The sequence below is a fragment of the Strix aluco genome, chromosome 5 (genome assembly GCF_031877795.1).
Source record: "Strix aluco isolate bStrAlu1 chromosome 5, bStrAlu1.hap1, whole genome shotgun sequence".
Classification (NCBI taxonomy): domain Eukaryota; kingdom Metazoa; phylum Chordata; class Aves; order Strigiformes; family Strigidae; genus Strix; species Strix aluco.
This window is the reverse complement of record NC_133935.1, coordinates 84,845,546-84,861,938: the sequence shown is the minus strand read 5'-3', so window position 1 is coordinate 84,861,938 and position 16,393 is coordinate 84,845,546. Positions and strand designations below refer to the sequence as shown.

At 45.1% G+C, this 16,393-nt stretch overlaps 1 protein-coding gene across 5 annotated transcripts in view; it reads right to left on the bottom strand.

The window, feature by feature from the left end:
* The window catches only part of PRKCQ (protein kinase C theta), a 67,379-nt gene extending 52,579 nt beyond the window's left edge, over positions 1-14,800 (bottom strand). For 3 of the 5 annotated variants that reach the window (XM_074828050.1, XM_074828054.1, XM_074828055.1), the window contains exon 1: positions 14,455-14,800. The gene's annotated coding sequence lies outside the window, so the exon portion shown is untranslated. Of the gene's footprint in view, positions 1-3,518; positions 3,560-12,100; positions 12,312-14,454 lie in introns of those variants that run through there. The other 2 variants (XM_074828052.1, XM_074828053.1) reach the window with 2 other exon arrangements.
* Between the last annotated feature and the right edge of the window lie 1,593 nt (positions 14,801-16,393).

Sequence of the window (16,393 nt, the reverse complement as noted above, 5' to 3'; positions counted from 1 at the left end):
AGCAGATACACCTATAGCTGGGTCTTAAAACCAGGGAATTTGTGCTTTACTATCCTTAGGTCTCCATATAACAATTGCTTTAAGCTGACCTAAATGCAGGCTATGTCCAAAGACACGGTTCAGCTTTCCACTCCATCTCAGATTGCAGGTTTCCAACCTCTTCCAGGAGTCTGGTGTCTGTGTATGGCATGGGATCAGGGAACAGAAAAAAACAACCCTTCTTCTTTTCTTTACCTGACAAGCCAGTTTGCAGCTGCATCCCATTCCCTGATTCAACTGACCTGACAGGGATGTGGGGGCCTGCACTAAGCAGGAGTGATGACATGGGGGATGGTATGCAGCAACTGCACTTTGCTTGGGATAAAGGGCCTGGGAAATTGTGGCCTCACTGTCGGTGAAGAGATTAAGGGTGGATTCACATGAATATATGCAGACAACTGCAGCACATATAGGAGTTATCATCCCAGTGCCTGTCATATCCAGTAAAGAGATATAAGTACTTGTAGGGTGTGCATTACCCCATCCTGAAGAAGACATCAAAAATAGGTTAAACCAATCCCATCCTAGAATTGCTATTTCCCCACTATGATTGCACTTACCCCAAAGATGGCCAAAATCAGGTAAGTCCTACTGCTGATGTTCTGATGTCTAGTGAAAAGGACCCAGACTGTAGGGTTTGATCTGGGAGCAGATGCATTCATGTCTAACAGTTATGATAGTTTGAAAATACAGTGAAATACAGCTGGGTGGGGACGCCACACGTCCTGCTTGTCCAGGGCAATCTGCTCTAAAAGTTGCTCTAGAAATGGAAAGAGGGTCCAGTGCCCAGGGATGTGTCTCGACACTTCTTGATTTGCTCATATACAAGGAGCTCATCAAAAACAAGAATCTTTCAGATTCTCTCATCAAAACAAGAACCTTTCAGATATACCTTTGGTTTTCCAGTAAACAATGCGAATTTACCTCCCTCTGGAGAGAAAAAATTTTGAAAGCTAAACCCCTTGTTTCTGCAAACTGGAAAGAGAAGCAGAGCAGACTCACCGAATCTCTGCTGGGAATACACCCCTCCAGGTCCTGTCCCTGAAACTACATCATAACCCTTTTTTTCTTCATATTTAATGAACATTTGTCATGTGTGGTCCTGAAATAAAGCAAATTTGCACCCTCATCTGTCCCACCTGAAACATGCAGAACTATTCTGTTTACTCACCTTTGTAAATCTTTTATTTTTTGTGCACTTTTTTCCCTTTGTATTCAGATTATTAAAAGCAACTTGTTAGTTTTGCTTTATTATTTTCCCAGAGAGCTTCTGGTTAATTCAATTTCCTGTATCACTCCATTTGTGCAACACTTGGGCCACACAAATTGAAATGAAATATTTTCAAAATAATTATCCCTATTGTATTTATTTTCAATTTCTAATACTGACTTCTCTTTTCAGGTTTTAGTTGCCTTCTAAAAAACACAGGACAAACTTGAAGCAACAGCACCCAGTTTTTCAAACAGTGCACCCAAAATGTTTTCAAAGAGTTTTTCAATGTAACAAAGGAAATAAAAATATCTTTAACTGAGATGTAGCTACAATATCTCCTTTCCTTTAGCCTCTTGTTCGTTAGCCCAGCAGTTCCTGTATTTCTGTAAGATTTTGGCACTAGTGCACAGACTTCTTGTTATATTTTTTTTTGTTTAGGTGTGAGGTTTTTTAAAATTACACAGATGGACTTTGCCTCAAATACTCCACCATCTTGTAATTAGCGACCAAGTTGATTGTTAATGCACTGAACTTCCTGCCAGTGCCAGCATCTGCACCTATTTTTTACTTTCTTTCACTTAAAAAAAAAAAAGTGCCAAGGATGGGGGAAGGACCATAATGGGACATATTAACATCCTTCCTTCTGCAGGCATAGTTTCATGCCTATGGTTAACCTTCTTCAGCAGTACAGATATTTTATGTATTTAGTTAATCTGGAAATCTGCTAAAGGTATTGGGCCCAGAATCACGGAAATGTTGGGCTGGAAAAGAGCATTTTGCTCATCCCTCTGCCTCCTGGCAGACTATGTCTACATCATCCTTGATGTATCTGTCTAGCCATCTGTCAGGAACGAAGCTTCTTTGTGCTTGGTGTTACTACATACTCCTCAAAAACATGGTCGAATTTGTCACAGAGGAGCTTCAGATTGTAACTGGAGTCCACCTTGGGATTGCCCCAACCCATGTGCAGGACCTTGAACTTGGCCTTATCGAACTTCATGAGGTTTTCATGGGCCCACCTCTCCAGCCTGTCCAGGTCCCTCTGGATGGCACATCCCTTCCCTCCAGCATGTCGACCGCACCACGCAGCTTGGTGGTGTTGGCAAACTTGCTGAGGGTGCGCTCAATCCCATGTCGATGTCTCCAAAAAAGATGTTAAACAGCACCAGTCCCAACACCAACCCGTGAGGACGCCACTCGTCACTGCTCGCACTTGGACATCGAGCTGTTGACCACAACTCTTTGAGTGAGACCATCCAGCAAATTCCTGATCCACCGAGTGGTCCATTCGTCAAAACCATGCCTCTCCAATTTAGAGACAAGGATGTCACATGGGACAGTGTCAAATGCTTTTTCCAGGCAGATGATATCAGTTGCTCTTCCCTTGTCCACCAGTGCTGTAACTCCATCATAGAAGGCCAACAGATTTGTCAGGCAGGATTTGCCCTTAGTGAAGCCCTGTTGGCTGTCACCAATCACCTCCTTATTTTCCATGTACCCTAGCATAATTTCTAGGAGGATCTGCTCCATGATCTTGCCGGGCACAGAGGTGAGACTGACTGGCCTGTAGTTCTCTGGGTCTTCTTTTTTTCACTATTTAAAAATGGGGGTTATGTTTCCCCTTTTCCAGTCAGTGGGAACTTCACTGGGCTGCCAGGACTTCTCAACTATGATGGATAGTGCTTAGCCACTTCATCTGCCAGTTCCCTCAGGACCCACGGATGCATCTCATCAGGCCCCATGGACTTGTGCACCTTCAGGTTCCTTAGATGGTCTCAAACCTGATCTTCTCCTACACTGGGCAGTTCTTCATTCTCCCAGTCCCTGCCTTTGCCTTCTGCACCTTGGGCGGTGTGCCTGGAGCCCTTGCTGGTGAAGACTGAAGCAAAAAAAGTCATTGAGTACCTCAGCTTTCTCCACATCCCACGTAAACAGGTCTCCTATTTCCTTCTGAAGAGGGCCCACATTTTCTCTAGTCTTTCTTTTATCACCGACGTATCTATAGAAGATTTTCTTGTTGCCCTTGACGTCCCTGGCCAGATTTTATTCTGTCAGGGCTTTGGCCTTCCTAACCTGATCCCTGGCTGCTCAGACAATTTCTCTGTATTCCTCCCAAGTTATCTGTCCTTACTTCCACCCTCTGTAGGCTTCCTTTTTGTGTTTGGTGTCCTTATAGTTTAGTGTCCTATTCTTAGTATCAGAACCTCAGGTGGGTTCCTGAGAGACCTTCCATCTCTATCACTTCATTTCTTTACATTCCACTTACCATTTAGCTCACACCAACTCTCTGAGAAGTCATTTGTTCACCAGCTTCTTTCTGCGCTTCTGCCATTAGTTATCTCCCTGACTGGGGGGACATAGGACACAGAGTGGGTGGAAGAATGAAATACAAAACACAATCAAAATTAATTTTAGGTCAAAATGCTGAGACTCCATTTTTGAGGGTTTTTTGGAGGTGGTTTTTTTTTTTTTTTTTTTTTATGTCACCGCCCGGTTGCTTAAGCAAACCTCCATGGATTCAGCTTCATACTGTGTGAAGAGCTAAGTCATGACCATGCAGACAATATCTGCCTTCCTCCTCCCCAGAACTTACACTGTTTTCTCTACTAATTACTTCATGCTGTCCCCTAAGCTCAGGAGGTAGCACAGAGCCTCGCATAAAGCAAACAAATGTTCAGTCCATCTTATACTACCTATGTCGTTACTACTGTGGATCATGATCCCCAGGAACCATGAAGGGTTCACCTCAGCACCACTCTCCTAGCTCAGCTAAGCAGCACAGTGTGCAAGAAAGATGCCTGTCCCTCCTGCACACACCACTGGCCAGAAAAAAAAAGCTCAGTTATGCACTCAGATATCCAGGTGCAATAGTGCAGGTAGTCCTGGTGCACTCACAAAATCCCAAACAGGGACTAGCTCAAAAATTGTGTCACATACACAATTTTTGAGCCATAGCAGCATTTGCAAAGATGCAACAGATGACTGTTTATTTTGGACAAATGAGGTCCCTTTTAACTATGATCAGAAAAGGAAGGATAGACCAAAGAAATCAAGGCGGTGCTTTGCTCTAGAGATGACAAAGGCTGTAATCAGTTACCACCCCTTCCTCACCACTCCCAAAAGGAAGAAGGTCTCTTTTTCTGAGGTGATAGCATAGCTGTTGTCTACTGTAGAACTGCAGAGCCTGATTTTTCAGAGGGGCTGCGCAAGTGGGAGCTGTACCATGAAGAGGCATATTGGTGTCTGCTAGGACTTCAGCAAGCACATATGGCATTCCCTGAAATGATTGAATTCAGAGGCTCACATCAGTACTGTGGTCCAAAGCTCATTCAATTCATACCAGTCCATGAGCAGATGGGGCTGTAGCTGGTGATGCTTCTACTACTGGGATCCTCTGCCCAAAAGGGCCTACAGTCCCCAAGAATCAGCTTATGGCCACCTCTCCCACATTGATAGGGGTCCATCTATTGATCCTGACAGACTGGAGCTCCCCTTCCCTCCCCTCTTTGCCTAAACAAACCAATATAGGGCTGGGATTCCTGACACCTAACTTTAGAAATTCATTCTACTACCTACTCCATATACATCTGCATATGGACTGTTCACCCCAGGCTCTCTTCATAAATGACAGAAAGAAAGAGACCTGCTGGGTTTTCAATTTCCATTATCCCTATGTAGCTGACTAAAATGGGTCAAATGCCTGGTGACCTCAAATGCCTCTTTCTCCCCACAGCCAACAGAGACCAGGCAGCTAGTTCAGGTGGAGATGTCTGTCTGACATTTAGGTTTCTGAGATGAGAGGGGCTGGCTCCCAGCCGTGGTGTCTCACCAGACAGTAGTTAAGCAGATTCAGAGATCAGCTTATGGGTGTTTTTCTTCATCGAAACCCAAATGAACTAACACATGTGGAGCAGAGAGAGATGAATAAGCTGAGGACATAATGATGGTCTACAGCTTTGCCTAAGTGCAACAGACTCTGAACCAAAACCCACTGAAAACTTTATTTAACTTGCTACAGGGTTTGAATCTGATCTATAAATAAGGCAGAACAATGCTAATAACTAGGAACTGGAAAAACTGACATAAGCTTTTTTTTTCTAATGATGAGATTTGCTAAAAGCACCATCCTTTCCGATTTCTCTAGAAAATACATTACAAAGAACAACCTTGCTTTGATGAGGGGGCACAGGGAGAAACAAGAGCCATTTTCAGGAGACTTTCTCTATCTAATTTGCTCAAATCTTTTAATAACAACGTCTGCAGTTGCCCTGACAAACACCCTCCCCTTGTATGAGGGGGAGGAGGGGACAGAGGAGCTGAAAACGGAAGCTGGAGGATGCGTGTTCTTTACTATTTCACCAATGTTACAAATCAAAACATAAATAGCAAGTGTTACTGCAAGGGTGGGAGGGGAAAACCTGGGTAAATTCAGCTCTTGACATGCACACAGTCCTTCAAGACAAAGAACAGTGACTCCCACATCAGCATTTGTCTCTCTGGTTTCCGTGGATAAGTAGGGTACGACCTTGTCTAAATCCCATTCACAAGCCAGAACAAATCTCTGTAAGCCTCAGCTGCTCTTTCTGTTCTCAACATATCAGGCCCAAAATGCTGTCTCTTTCACTCAGATTGATTCTTCCCCCACTGCAGCTATTCCTGACTCGTACTGCTGATTTACATCAGAAGAGGAGCAGGCTCACCAGCACATAGAAACTCCACAGCAAAATCAAATGACCACATCAAAAACCTCCTCAAAAGAAAAGGCTTGAATCCAAGTGAAAAATTAATCATACGCAAGTTTAGTTTTGAAACAAAATAGAACTTAAGTTTCTGCTCCTGATGCACTTGCAGAAGTCCGAAGCAAGGTTCATGGGGATTTACAGTGCTAGATCACCCCAAAACTTGACATCCTTGTTAATGTGACAGCCATCCTATCACTGGTTGTGGTGTCCCTGAGTATCCCTGTATGTTGTTATCTGCTATTTCAGAAAACCATGGGGTCATTAAAAGACCAAACTGAATTAGTACTTCATTTGTGCCAAGGCAAAGCTGCAACAAGCCTGTAGGTTTTAGAAAAGTTGCTTCTGCCTTACATGCACGTGTTTGCAAATAATCCTGCTGCCACCAGTATTTCTCTTTTTTTTTTTTTTTTTTTTTTTTTAAATTAAACAATAAAATTAAGGCCACATACCTGGGCAGTTTATTTAAGTAGCAGGTTAAATTTGGCCTCTCAGAGATATTTAGCTCACAGTGAGGCTACTGCTGCTGCATGTTTGGTCCCAAGGACAGAACTGGGTCAAAAGTGTTGAGTTACTGCATCAATGAGGACAGACAGGGACAAAGTATACACCTACCAAACTCAGGAAAACCTTACTGTCAGTCCAAAGTTATGAGTATATTTGTTAAAGGGGTTCTTCTCCCACAAAACACCAGAATAACTTCACAAAACAACGAGTCAGCCAAAGCCCTACAGCCAGCCTGCTTTGAGAATACATCCTCTTTCACCCTTGATCCCCGTGTCCCCGAGATGAGCTACATTAAATCCACACTCTCAGCAAATGCGTGCATTTACAGTGGTGCGACAGCCCTTCTGCTTATTGGGACGGACTGGGTTTATTTGCTTTTCCAGAAAACATGTGGTACAATGACATAGAAGGGAGGAATTGCACTTCCTGGCCTGTGTGGGTGGCTGCTCTGCAATGAAATATCCAAGAGTGACAATGGAAGAGGAATCTGTGTTTGACTTAGACCTATTATTTGGATTGTAAGTTGTCTGCTGTACTGTTACTGGATCTTTCAGACGCCTCATACTTATCAAGGTAAGAAACAGAGGAGTCCAGAGGAGTCTATGCTCTCATAGATGACTTTTTATAGGGCTGTGGTTTAGTCTACAACACTTGGCCCAGACATAGCAGTAAGGAGCAGGTCCATGCTGGTGACCAAGGAGAGCCATTTCTTCTCACCTTCTCTGCTGCGGTCCAAAACTTGTTATATGCAGCATGCAAGGACAATTCATTAGGCTCATTACCTCTTTCTGGCTACATCCCTTCCTAAGGGCAAGGCCGTATCTCCTCTCTGCCCTGTGATGGTCACAGAGGTCCTACTGAACCCAAACTAGGCAGTTTGATCTTGTGAAGGGAAGCCAATACTGTTGGGATCAGGAGTGCATGGACACACATTGAGTGGACCAAGATACCCTCTCTGGTCCCAAAAGCAAAAGTCCTTAGGTATATCTCCCTTCCTTGAAAGATCCTCATCCATCCTGTCTGCTGGGAACAGTCTCTATCAGACGCTATTGCTCAAAGTGTGCCTGCAAGACAGGCCACAACCAGACCTGGGACTGTGCTGACACTTAAATGGTCTTGCTGACTGCAGCACAGTGCTCAGCCCTGTCATTTTGTTAGCATAGCCAGTAACTCCAGACACACAATGAAGAACGGGACACGCTTGCTCTCAGGAGCACGTGCAGTGGCTCACACCAGCTATCAGGTAGAGCTCTGCATCCTGCCCAGCAGGAAAGAGTAGGCAGCAGGTCCCAATCCTTTGTTTAACACCAAAGATGGCCCATCAAGGAAGAGAAATATCACTGGGGGAATATTACTGGGCTTCACTGCTTTAGTTTGGACTGGGACTTGGTTTGTGCTATATAAGGTGAACATTTGGGTTCACTAAGTTCATCTGGATCTCTAGAGACCTCACCTTCCACACTGAAAGTAAAGAGTGGCTCCATATTGCCCACAAGGTGGGAGTTTGAGGAAAAGTCAAGCTTGCATTATTGCAGAGTCTGAGTGAGTCTGCTCTGGTTCTAGGGCTATCAGGCCTCCTTTCCATGAAGAAGCAACAGGCAGAAAGGTCTTATGCCTCAATATCACCCTAACAGGAGGTAATCAGCTTACTCTGTCCCAGGAACATTTTCTGAAGGCATCTCTTTCTTTCTTACAAGGAACAAGGATGCTCTTGTCTTAGCTGTTTTGGTGAGGTGTGTAAGCATGAATCCTCATGCCCAGGAATGACTCTAACAAAGCCAAGGAAAGAGCCAAAGCTTCAAGAAAACCAAAGAGCACTTCTGTACAACGTGCTAGACCTAAACACAGGTGAATCTCTAACTGAAACCTTTATCATTCTGCAGAAGGGAGGAATGTACGAGCCACCCCCAGCCCCACACCCACCTCTCACCATATACCTATCTATCTTCTACCCACCTCGCTGTAACCAGTGCCTTCTTCTCAGGCTGTCCACACAGGGTTTTTCCTGCCCCAGATTGCTGTCATGATGAGTCTGAGGTCTATCCTACCTCCTCCACTCAGTGATCCACTTCTGCAGGTATGCTCACATCATCTCCCATGTTGCCACCAGTACCTGGAACAACCTTTTCAAACCAGTTTTAAACCTTGTCTTCCTGCTTTTCTAAGTCATAAAACCCTCCATGAGCAGCAGGTGGTGAGTTGGTGGTTTTTGTTGCCATAGAAAATTCTGTCAAACATATTTGATACAGAACCACTTTTTCAACTAAAACAAAAAAAATTCTGAAGAGAAGTTATGTTTTTTGCTCTAGGAAACTGAGGTGCAAAGTCTGAAATGTTTTGATTCACCAAACCTATCATAATAACTCATGGAAACTATAGATAAGGTTCCCTCATATCCTTATTCTTTCTGTCAACCAGGTTTATCCACAGGACCCCATCTTCCATGAACATTATTGCCAGGGACACTGGGGATGGAGCCAACAGCTTTCTGCACCACATAAAGGGGTCATGGTGCATCTTAGAAGTTCCAGGAAATCAAATGAATGGAAAAGCGCATGCCATCTCTAACTAAATTCCTATGACACACAATAACAGCATTCAGAATCAAAACGGTTTTTTTGGTGGACCAAAATATTTTCAGTAAAGAACTAAAAAAACTCGAGTATTTTCTGTGTTTTAGAAAGGAAAACACCTTTATTTCTCTTGTCCTCTAAACCCAACTAAATCTGTGACCCTGAAGCTTCCAACTTAGACCCGGCTCTTCTAACACCTTATGTGGGAACATATCACTATGCCCACAAAGAGCTGTGATCTTGCAACACCCAAGGTCACAAGACTTCCTCCTTCGGTCCACCTCCTTCTTTAACCATTTCTACTTCCATATGTACCATGCTTTTGCTACCTTTGCTATAACTCATTCTTACCTATATTGTAAACTCCTTAGAATCAAATTTTTTTATGCATTCATGAACTATCTCATCCTCAGGTCCTGGTCAGGGCAGTTGTTGATTATGGAGACAGTCCTCCTACTGTCATGTTTGCTGATAAATATAACATGCTAAGTACAGAAAGGTTTTTATTGCCACTTTTGAATTCCTTTGCATATCATGGAAGATGTTCTACAGGCACCTCTCTTTGATGTCACATCAAATTCTTTCCTTTAACTGTTCATAGTTGGGCAATCCTTGATGAAAACTCTCTGAATTTTTCATCATTGTAGGTGCCTTGTCTATGCTAGGAGATTATTTCAATGCAGCAATACTTCCATAATCTAATAGGTATTTCTCATGAAAAAAAAAAAAAGACACTTCTTATAATTGCTTTTTCTGTTTTTCTAGTTTGTAATCAGATGCAGTGCTTTTTTCTTTTCCTAAACTCAGGTATTCATCAGGCATTACTGATGAGATGCAAATCAAAAAATTATGCTGTGAAAGATACAGTTTCTCCATAAAGAGTCTCTTTTGCTCCTGGAGAAGTGGTGTCATCTCCTGATTGGAAGGGAAAGAGTGCCCTGGCCTGGGGCAACAGAATGGGGCAGAATGATCTTTTCTGGTCTGTTTCATTTGAAGTCTACACACAGCCCTAGTAACGCTGCTCAGTGAAGTTCATGGCCTGGTTTGAGGATATCCTGAGGTTTTTCACACTGTTCTGCTGGCTGAGATGCCTCTTTTTGTCCGCAAGCACCTCCCAGGCAGTTCAGAGCTACTTTCTCCATAATCTTTGTCCAAAGCATGGAGGTTTTATCCCTGGTTTATAGCCAGGTGCAGATTGACATGCAGGTCAAGTCCTCAACAGCTTAATGACAGAGTGCCAGTCAAACACCTGTAGGTTAAAATACTTGGCCATGGAGGAAAAGCATTGCAGAGGACACAGCACAAAGTGCTCACATCATGAGCTGTATTCATCAGCCCTTCTCTCCCCGGTGACCTGGCAGAGTGAGGATGTCCTGAAATGGTCTCAGCATTAAGACTCCCTTCGCTTCCCCAATGAAATAGCAAGTTCAGCAGACGTACAGAAGTCAGAGGAGCAACAGAATCAGACTGAGTATGATACACAAGATGGCCACAAGATTCATAACGTCCCTGTTCTCACTTGTTTATCAGCTGGAAGCTTTTCTGTCTTTTAGTTGGTATGTCCTATGCATATGCTGACTACTGTTGTATCTCCTGGAGATGAGTGGGACATTTGTACTTGACAATGATCACATCTTTTGAATGAATGCCAAGCAAATTAAAAGACATAATAATCAAGGCAGCTGATTACTGAGAAGTAATCTAGCCCAAAACAGGTCAAATGTGATGTGGAAATGACCATTCACAAAAACCAGAAAAATGTTATGTAGAGCTTATCATTGGTAGATCTCATGGATCTTTACATCTCAGATGAATATCAAGAAATTCACCTGAGAGATAACTGAACCCTACATCCACACCACACACATGACACCGTGGTGAGAGAGACAAGGTACGGTTACGTGAAAGCTGCACCGTTTGCTTTTCATCCTGCCCTGGGTACATCCTATACAACCATACACTTCCTTCATTCAGCATTTCTGCCCAAAAGGAGCAAACACAGGAAAGTATTCTTACACATAGGCAGAACTAAAAATATCCTAAAATGGGATGGCACAATTCTGCCCCATAGCAATGGTGTTGCTACAAGGTACGATACAAATCAGAGGAATTACCCATTGCTAAAACAGCTGTGTGTAATTTGAAAAACAATCTGGGTTTGTTCCATACATATCATCAAATTTAATAAATGTTATCTCTACAGCTGGAAGTGATCTGGCTGGTGGTAACAAATTAAAAATCTCCAACAGGCCTGATAAATCACAAAATTAACACAAACAAGCAACGATACAAAAAGCACTTTGCAATTGGCTACAGAGAAGGGTTTGTAGTTTACGCTGCCTTTGCCAATGTTTTCCTCCCAGCCAGGCCTACAACCAGGAGTCAGTTGCTCTGGTTAGGATGCAAGTGCAGGCAAACAGAGGCCACCACCACGGAATGGAAACAGTCACGGTGAGCTTGCAGGCTAACACAGACTGCCGTCTGATGTCAACCACGAACATGATCCAGTGAATATTTCTACAGGAGAACAGGCAGATAGCAGCTGAGTAACCCTGCGAGGGAACTGTGCATCCACACTGAGCTGTAGGTACCTGTGATTACAGGATCAAGGGCTGGTTAGTCCTATAGATGATTTCACACATACAGGTTTTGGATGTTTATACTACTGTATTGACTTTCTCTTTCTTTCTGTTTTTGAGAATCACTTTTTCAAAGCTTACGCAAAGAACAACACTCTGCTTACACCAATCCTGGCTTCAGCAGAATGTGAAGCAACAGCAGAATTTGCAGCCAAGTGTTTTGACTTAGATCCACAAACATACACATAAAAAGCCAAGAGCAGCTCCTATAGAGCAGCCCTCCTGACAAAGCTCTGGAAGGTGGTTAGTACTCCACCTCCTTCCTAGGCTGCTACAGAGCTCTCTGCAATTAAACCCAGACAATAAGAAAAACAAAAAAGTTGCCATCAGAAGTTAGATGCACCATATTACCTTCTCCAGAACAAAGTGGGAGGATATACAGAGACTAACCTGGAACAGATCCCAAGGAGGAAAAATAAAAACTCGTCATGCTGGGAAGCTAAGCTGCTGGGGCTCTCCTTCCCTCCATCCCTCCTTACTCGTCTCTTCCTCTAAGCCTTTCCTTTGAGTCCCTCCACCTCTGACGTGATGGTGAGGCACACACTGCATCCGTGAGAAGATCTGAGAGTCAACTGAGTGACTTTCTTTGAAAGGAAACAGACTTGAGGCAGGAAAAAAAAATAAAAATAGTTAGCTCCACCCTGGCAGTGTAACAACCCTCTGCTCATTGCTCTCCTTGGTGTGAAAAAAAATGAAAAGTTCTACCCAGTGTAGCAGTGTGATTACACAAACAGCCTGGGCACTGGGGGGCTGCTGAGATGAAGGATGAACGTTGAGAAGGGGGATCTGAATCTTTGACAGGGCTTTGAAAAACATCCCAAAGGACACGCAGAAGTGGGGATAAAGTCTAACTAAACTCTGCATTGCCTATGCCAGTGCAGCTGTGGCATCATCTTAAAGCAGGGAGTCTTTCAAATCAGAAACCTCTGCACAGGCTGAGCATTACTTGCTTCATTCATCATGTGTCCTCACAGGGGTTGACCAAAAAGTTATGTGAGGAAAATGAGGGGTTCAGTATGGCTCATGGAGCTTTGGCAAGTGAAGGCTGGTGGATCTCAAAGTCTCATGTCCAGCCCAGACACAAAAAGAGAGACAGGGGCAACAACCCAGAGGCCACACCGGGATCCAGATTCAACTCTGACGTCAGGCATTCAGCCAACAGCAGCTCGGCGGGTCTGTGAGCTCCAGGAGAGCAGCTGTGTTCGGAGGCCATCCAGTACCTCCAGCTGAATACAGCCCTGCTCCACTGCAGCCAGGTGGGACAGGAACCTCCCTGGAGCACGTACTCCTTGCTGGTCCCTCGACTCAGCTCCTAAAGCACACTCCCCTGAAACTTAAAAATGTCTGGTGGCCTCAACTGGGACGTGGAGTCCTTTCTTCAATCAAAAAGAAGGATAAAAGAAAGAAATATAAAAACCACAAGTCCAGGACCTCAAGGATTTGGCTGTTCACAAATACAAAAGTCAGAATGTTGCCCTATTCACCACAAATACTTCTGCTTCTCCCTCCCACTGCCATTTTTTCTTTCCTTTTTTTTTTTTTTTTTTTTTTTTAATAGCAAGTTCAGTGAAACTTTATCTCTTCCTGCCCTAGTAACCCTACTAAATAATCTGCTATTAGCATGACTCAATTGAGTGGCTTTCAGCTGCTGAAGTCATTTTCTTTGCTACTGTTGTTTCATCAGTGGAAATGAAAAAAAGAGCCCGTAAAAGGCTTTCCACCCCTGCAGAGTATCACACTACTGGAGATTAAAGTACGGCTGAGAAGTTAGTTAGTTGCATTGTAATTACAATTTAAAAGGATCCCATTACACCCAAGAGTTTAACTTCATTAGCATTCAACGTGCATGTAGGGAACATAACCCAGGTCTCAAAACCGAGCGGCTAGGCTGGGTTTTAGAGTGCCCTCCTTCAAAAGGAAATGCAGCTCACAACACTACGCAGTGGAGGAGGGATGGAGGCAGTTCATTTCTCTCTACCGCTCAAATTTGCTTTCAAACTTATCACTGCGCTCGTCTGTGGAATATTACAAACTCGATCTGAAAATGATATACCCAGGTACTCAGATACAATATCGCCTCTAAAACTAGACTTCTATCTGGCTGTTTTATTACATACTGCTGTAACCAAGAAACACCTACAAAACATCACAGAACCTAGCAGGGGAAAGTATTTTCCCTCTATATTTTCCCCAGTTTGTTTACTGTGTTGAGTTTAGTTACAGTCAGGTTTCATTGTTTTTCTCATTTTTCCCTCTTCTTTGTATTGCATGAAGGTACATGGGAGAAAACAACACTTTTTTTAAAGGCAGGAAAATGTGATTATGAAACCACAAACACTCGCAAAAGACATCAAGTGTAGAACCTGAAAGTAATTTAAACTCTTATTTAAGGCAAAAAAAAAAAAAAAAAAATCTTTGGCTCAATGTCAAGTTGAAAGCTTTAAAACCCCGTAATAGAACAAGAACTGATCGCTGAAGCAGACAGAGCGTCCTGAGCAGTATCCCAGGTAAAACAAAATCCCAACAGCACCAAATAGTGCCCCAAACCTTCTTGCTGCTGCTGCCCCGCTGGGTGCAGGTCCTCCCTCCCGCCCTGCGCGCCGCCTGCGCGCACCGCGCACCCTGCGCCCGGGGGTCTCACCCGCTCCCCACCAGCCCCCGGCACATCTCCCCGCAGCGGGACGCCCTGCCCGGCCCTGCCCGCGCATCCCCCGCCGCCCTCCGCACCGCTCCGCAGGCAGTACCTGCTGCCCGCGCAGCGCCGCGCAGTTTGGCTCGGCTCGGCTTGACTCGGATTAATTCAGCTCAGCTCGTCTCGGCACAGCCCAATTCAGCTGAGCTCGGCTCGGCTCGGCTCGGCGCAGCCCGGTTCAGCTGAGCTCGGCACGGCGCAGCCCGGTTCAGCTGAGCTCGGCTCGGCTCGGCTCGGCTCGGCGCAGCCCGGTTCAACTGAGCTCGCCTCGGCTTTGGCACGGCTTGAGCCCAGCTCAGCACGGCTCTCCTGGGCCCCGCCCGATGCAGCCCGGCTCGGCTCAGCTCAGCCCGGCTAGGTTTGGCTCAGCGCAGCGATGCCCGTCGCAGCCGCCCCCGCCCCGCCGCCCGCGGGGGAAGCGCACGCCGGGCCGCCCGCCGGGGCTGCCCTCGCCGCCTCTTCCTCCTCCTCCTCCTCCTCGGCACCACCCCGCTCTGCGCCTCCCCCCCTCGCCTCCTCCCCTGTTTGCCCCCAAAATGCGTCCAGTCCTCTAAGGGACCCTGCTGTGGGGCTGGGCGCACAGAATCCCCTTTTGCAGGCAGGGAAACCACGACTGCAAAGAAATGCTCACCAAACAATGAAATAATTCGGACAACCTGATTCTTTTTTCAGGCTGCAGAGCCTTGTTGTTGTGGCTAGCGAGGGGGGTTTGCCGAGGGGTGCAGAGGGGAAGACGACAGGGAAGTCTTTCCTCGTTCATCTTGTCCCATCATGTTACATTCTTGGCCGTGCGTGTTTGAAACATCTCTCTTCTGGGCAGACCCAAGCTCGGATCAGGTTGTTGTATAAAAGAAGGCCAAGTGGGACCTGTTTGGTGCACCCCTTTCACGGCCTGAGCGTGTCAGAGGTGGGTTTTGCCCGGGACATCCCCTGGGTGACCTTCTCAGCTCCACCGGTCCTGCGGCTTCCTCCTGGGCTGTAAGATTAGGTACGATGCTGGGGGTTGTGGAGAGGTGGATCTGGAGGGGGAAACTCACCTGGGAACCTGGGAGAGGAGCAACAAGAAGGGAAGAAAATTAAACCCCAAAAATGTGGGTGCCAAAGGATTTTGGAGAAGACAGTGCAAAGTGCCCCCATCCTGCAGGAGCACATCAGCCCTGTGAGACTAGTGGGCTTCACTGCTGCTAACAGTCAAACAAATATGATTACAGCGGTAGCAGGGAGACCTAGAAATATCCCTCACATCCCTGACATACCCATAGAAGACACAAGGCCATGCTCAGGTACCTTCTGTGGGTCCTGAGGTGAAGAGTCTCAAATGATATTTCCCTAAAAATTCAGTGCACCATTAGAGGTGCAGAAAATGCCACCTGTTAGACCTGTAAAAGAGATGTTTTATTTGAGAACATCCAAATGAGGTGTTTAGATATTTTAGGACCTGTAAATGTTCACTTTGAACAGGCTGGGATGGTTCTTCGAATACCATTGTGATTTTTTGCTGTGATCCCTAAAATGTAAAGTATGCATTAAAGAAAGGAGAGGCGAGGCAAGGGAAAGGCTGCTGGGATTTTGGAAATCAGGGGAAATGAATTGCCTTCAAAGAGTGGTTCTCTCCTATTTTCTGGAACAATTTGAGCTGAGTATAATACCTATTCCTCTTACCAGCAGGAGAGAAAAAGACATTTTATGAGGCGGACGATTTTGCATTTTAATTGCTCACACACCATTAACTTACATATCCATCCTTCCTGTCTACATCAGAGTCCATTATACTGGGGGGGCAAGAGGCGTGGTGTTGATACTGCAAGCATTCAGAAGAGGTTCTTTCACCCCAAGTGAAGGTGAGCTGTAGATAATTAAAATCCCATGTATTCCCATCCCAAGCTTAAGTTTTCAGCTCCACCGGTTGCTGATGCTGTTGCTACAGTTTGCACAGGAACGTGGCAGTTGGAGGACCATCGTATCCACCTGCACTTAGACTGGATGAGCAC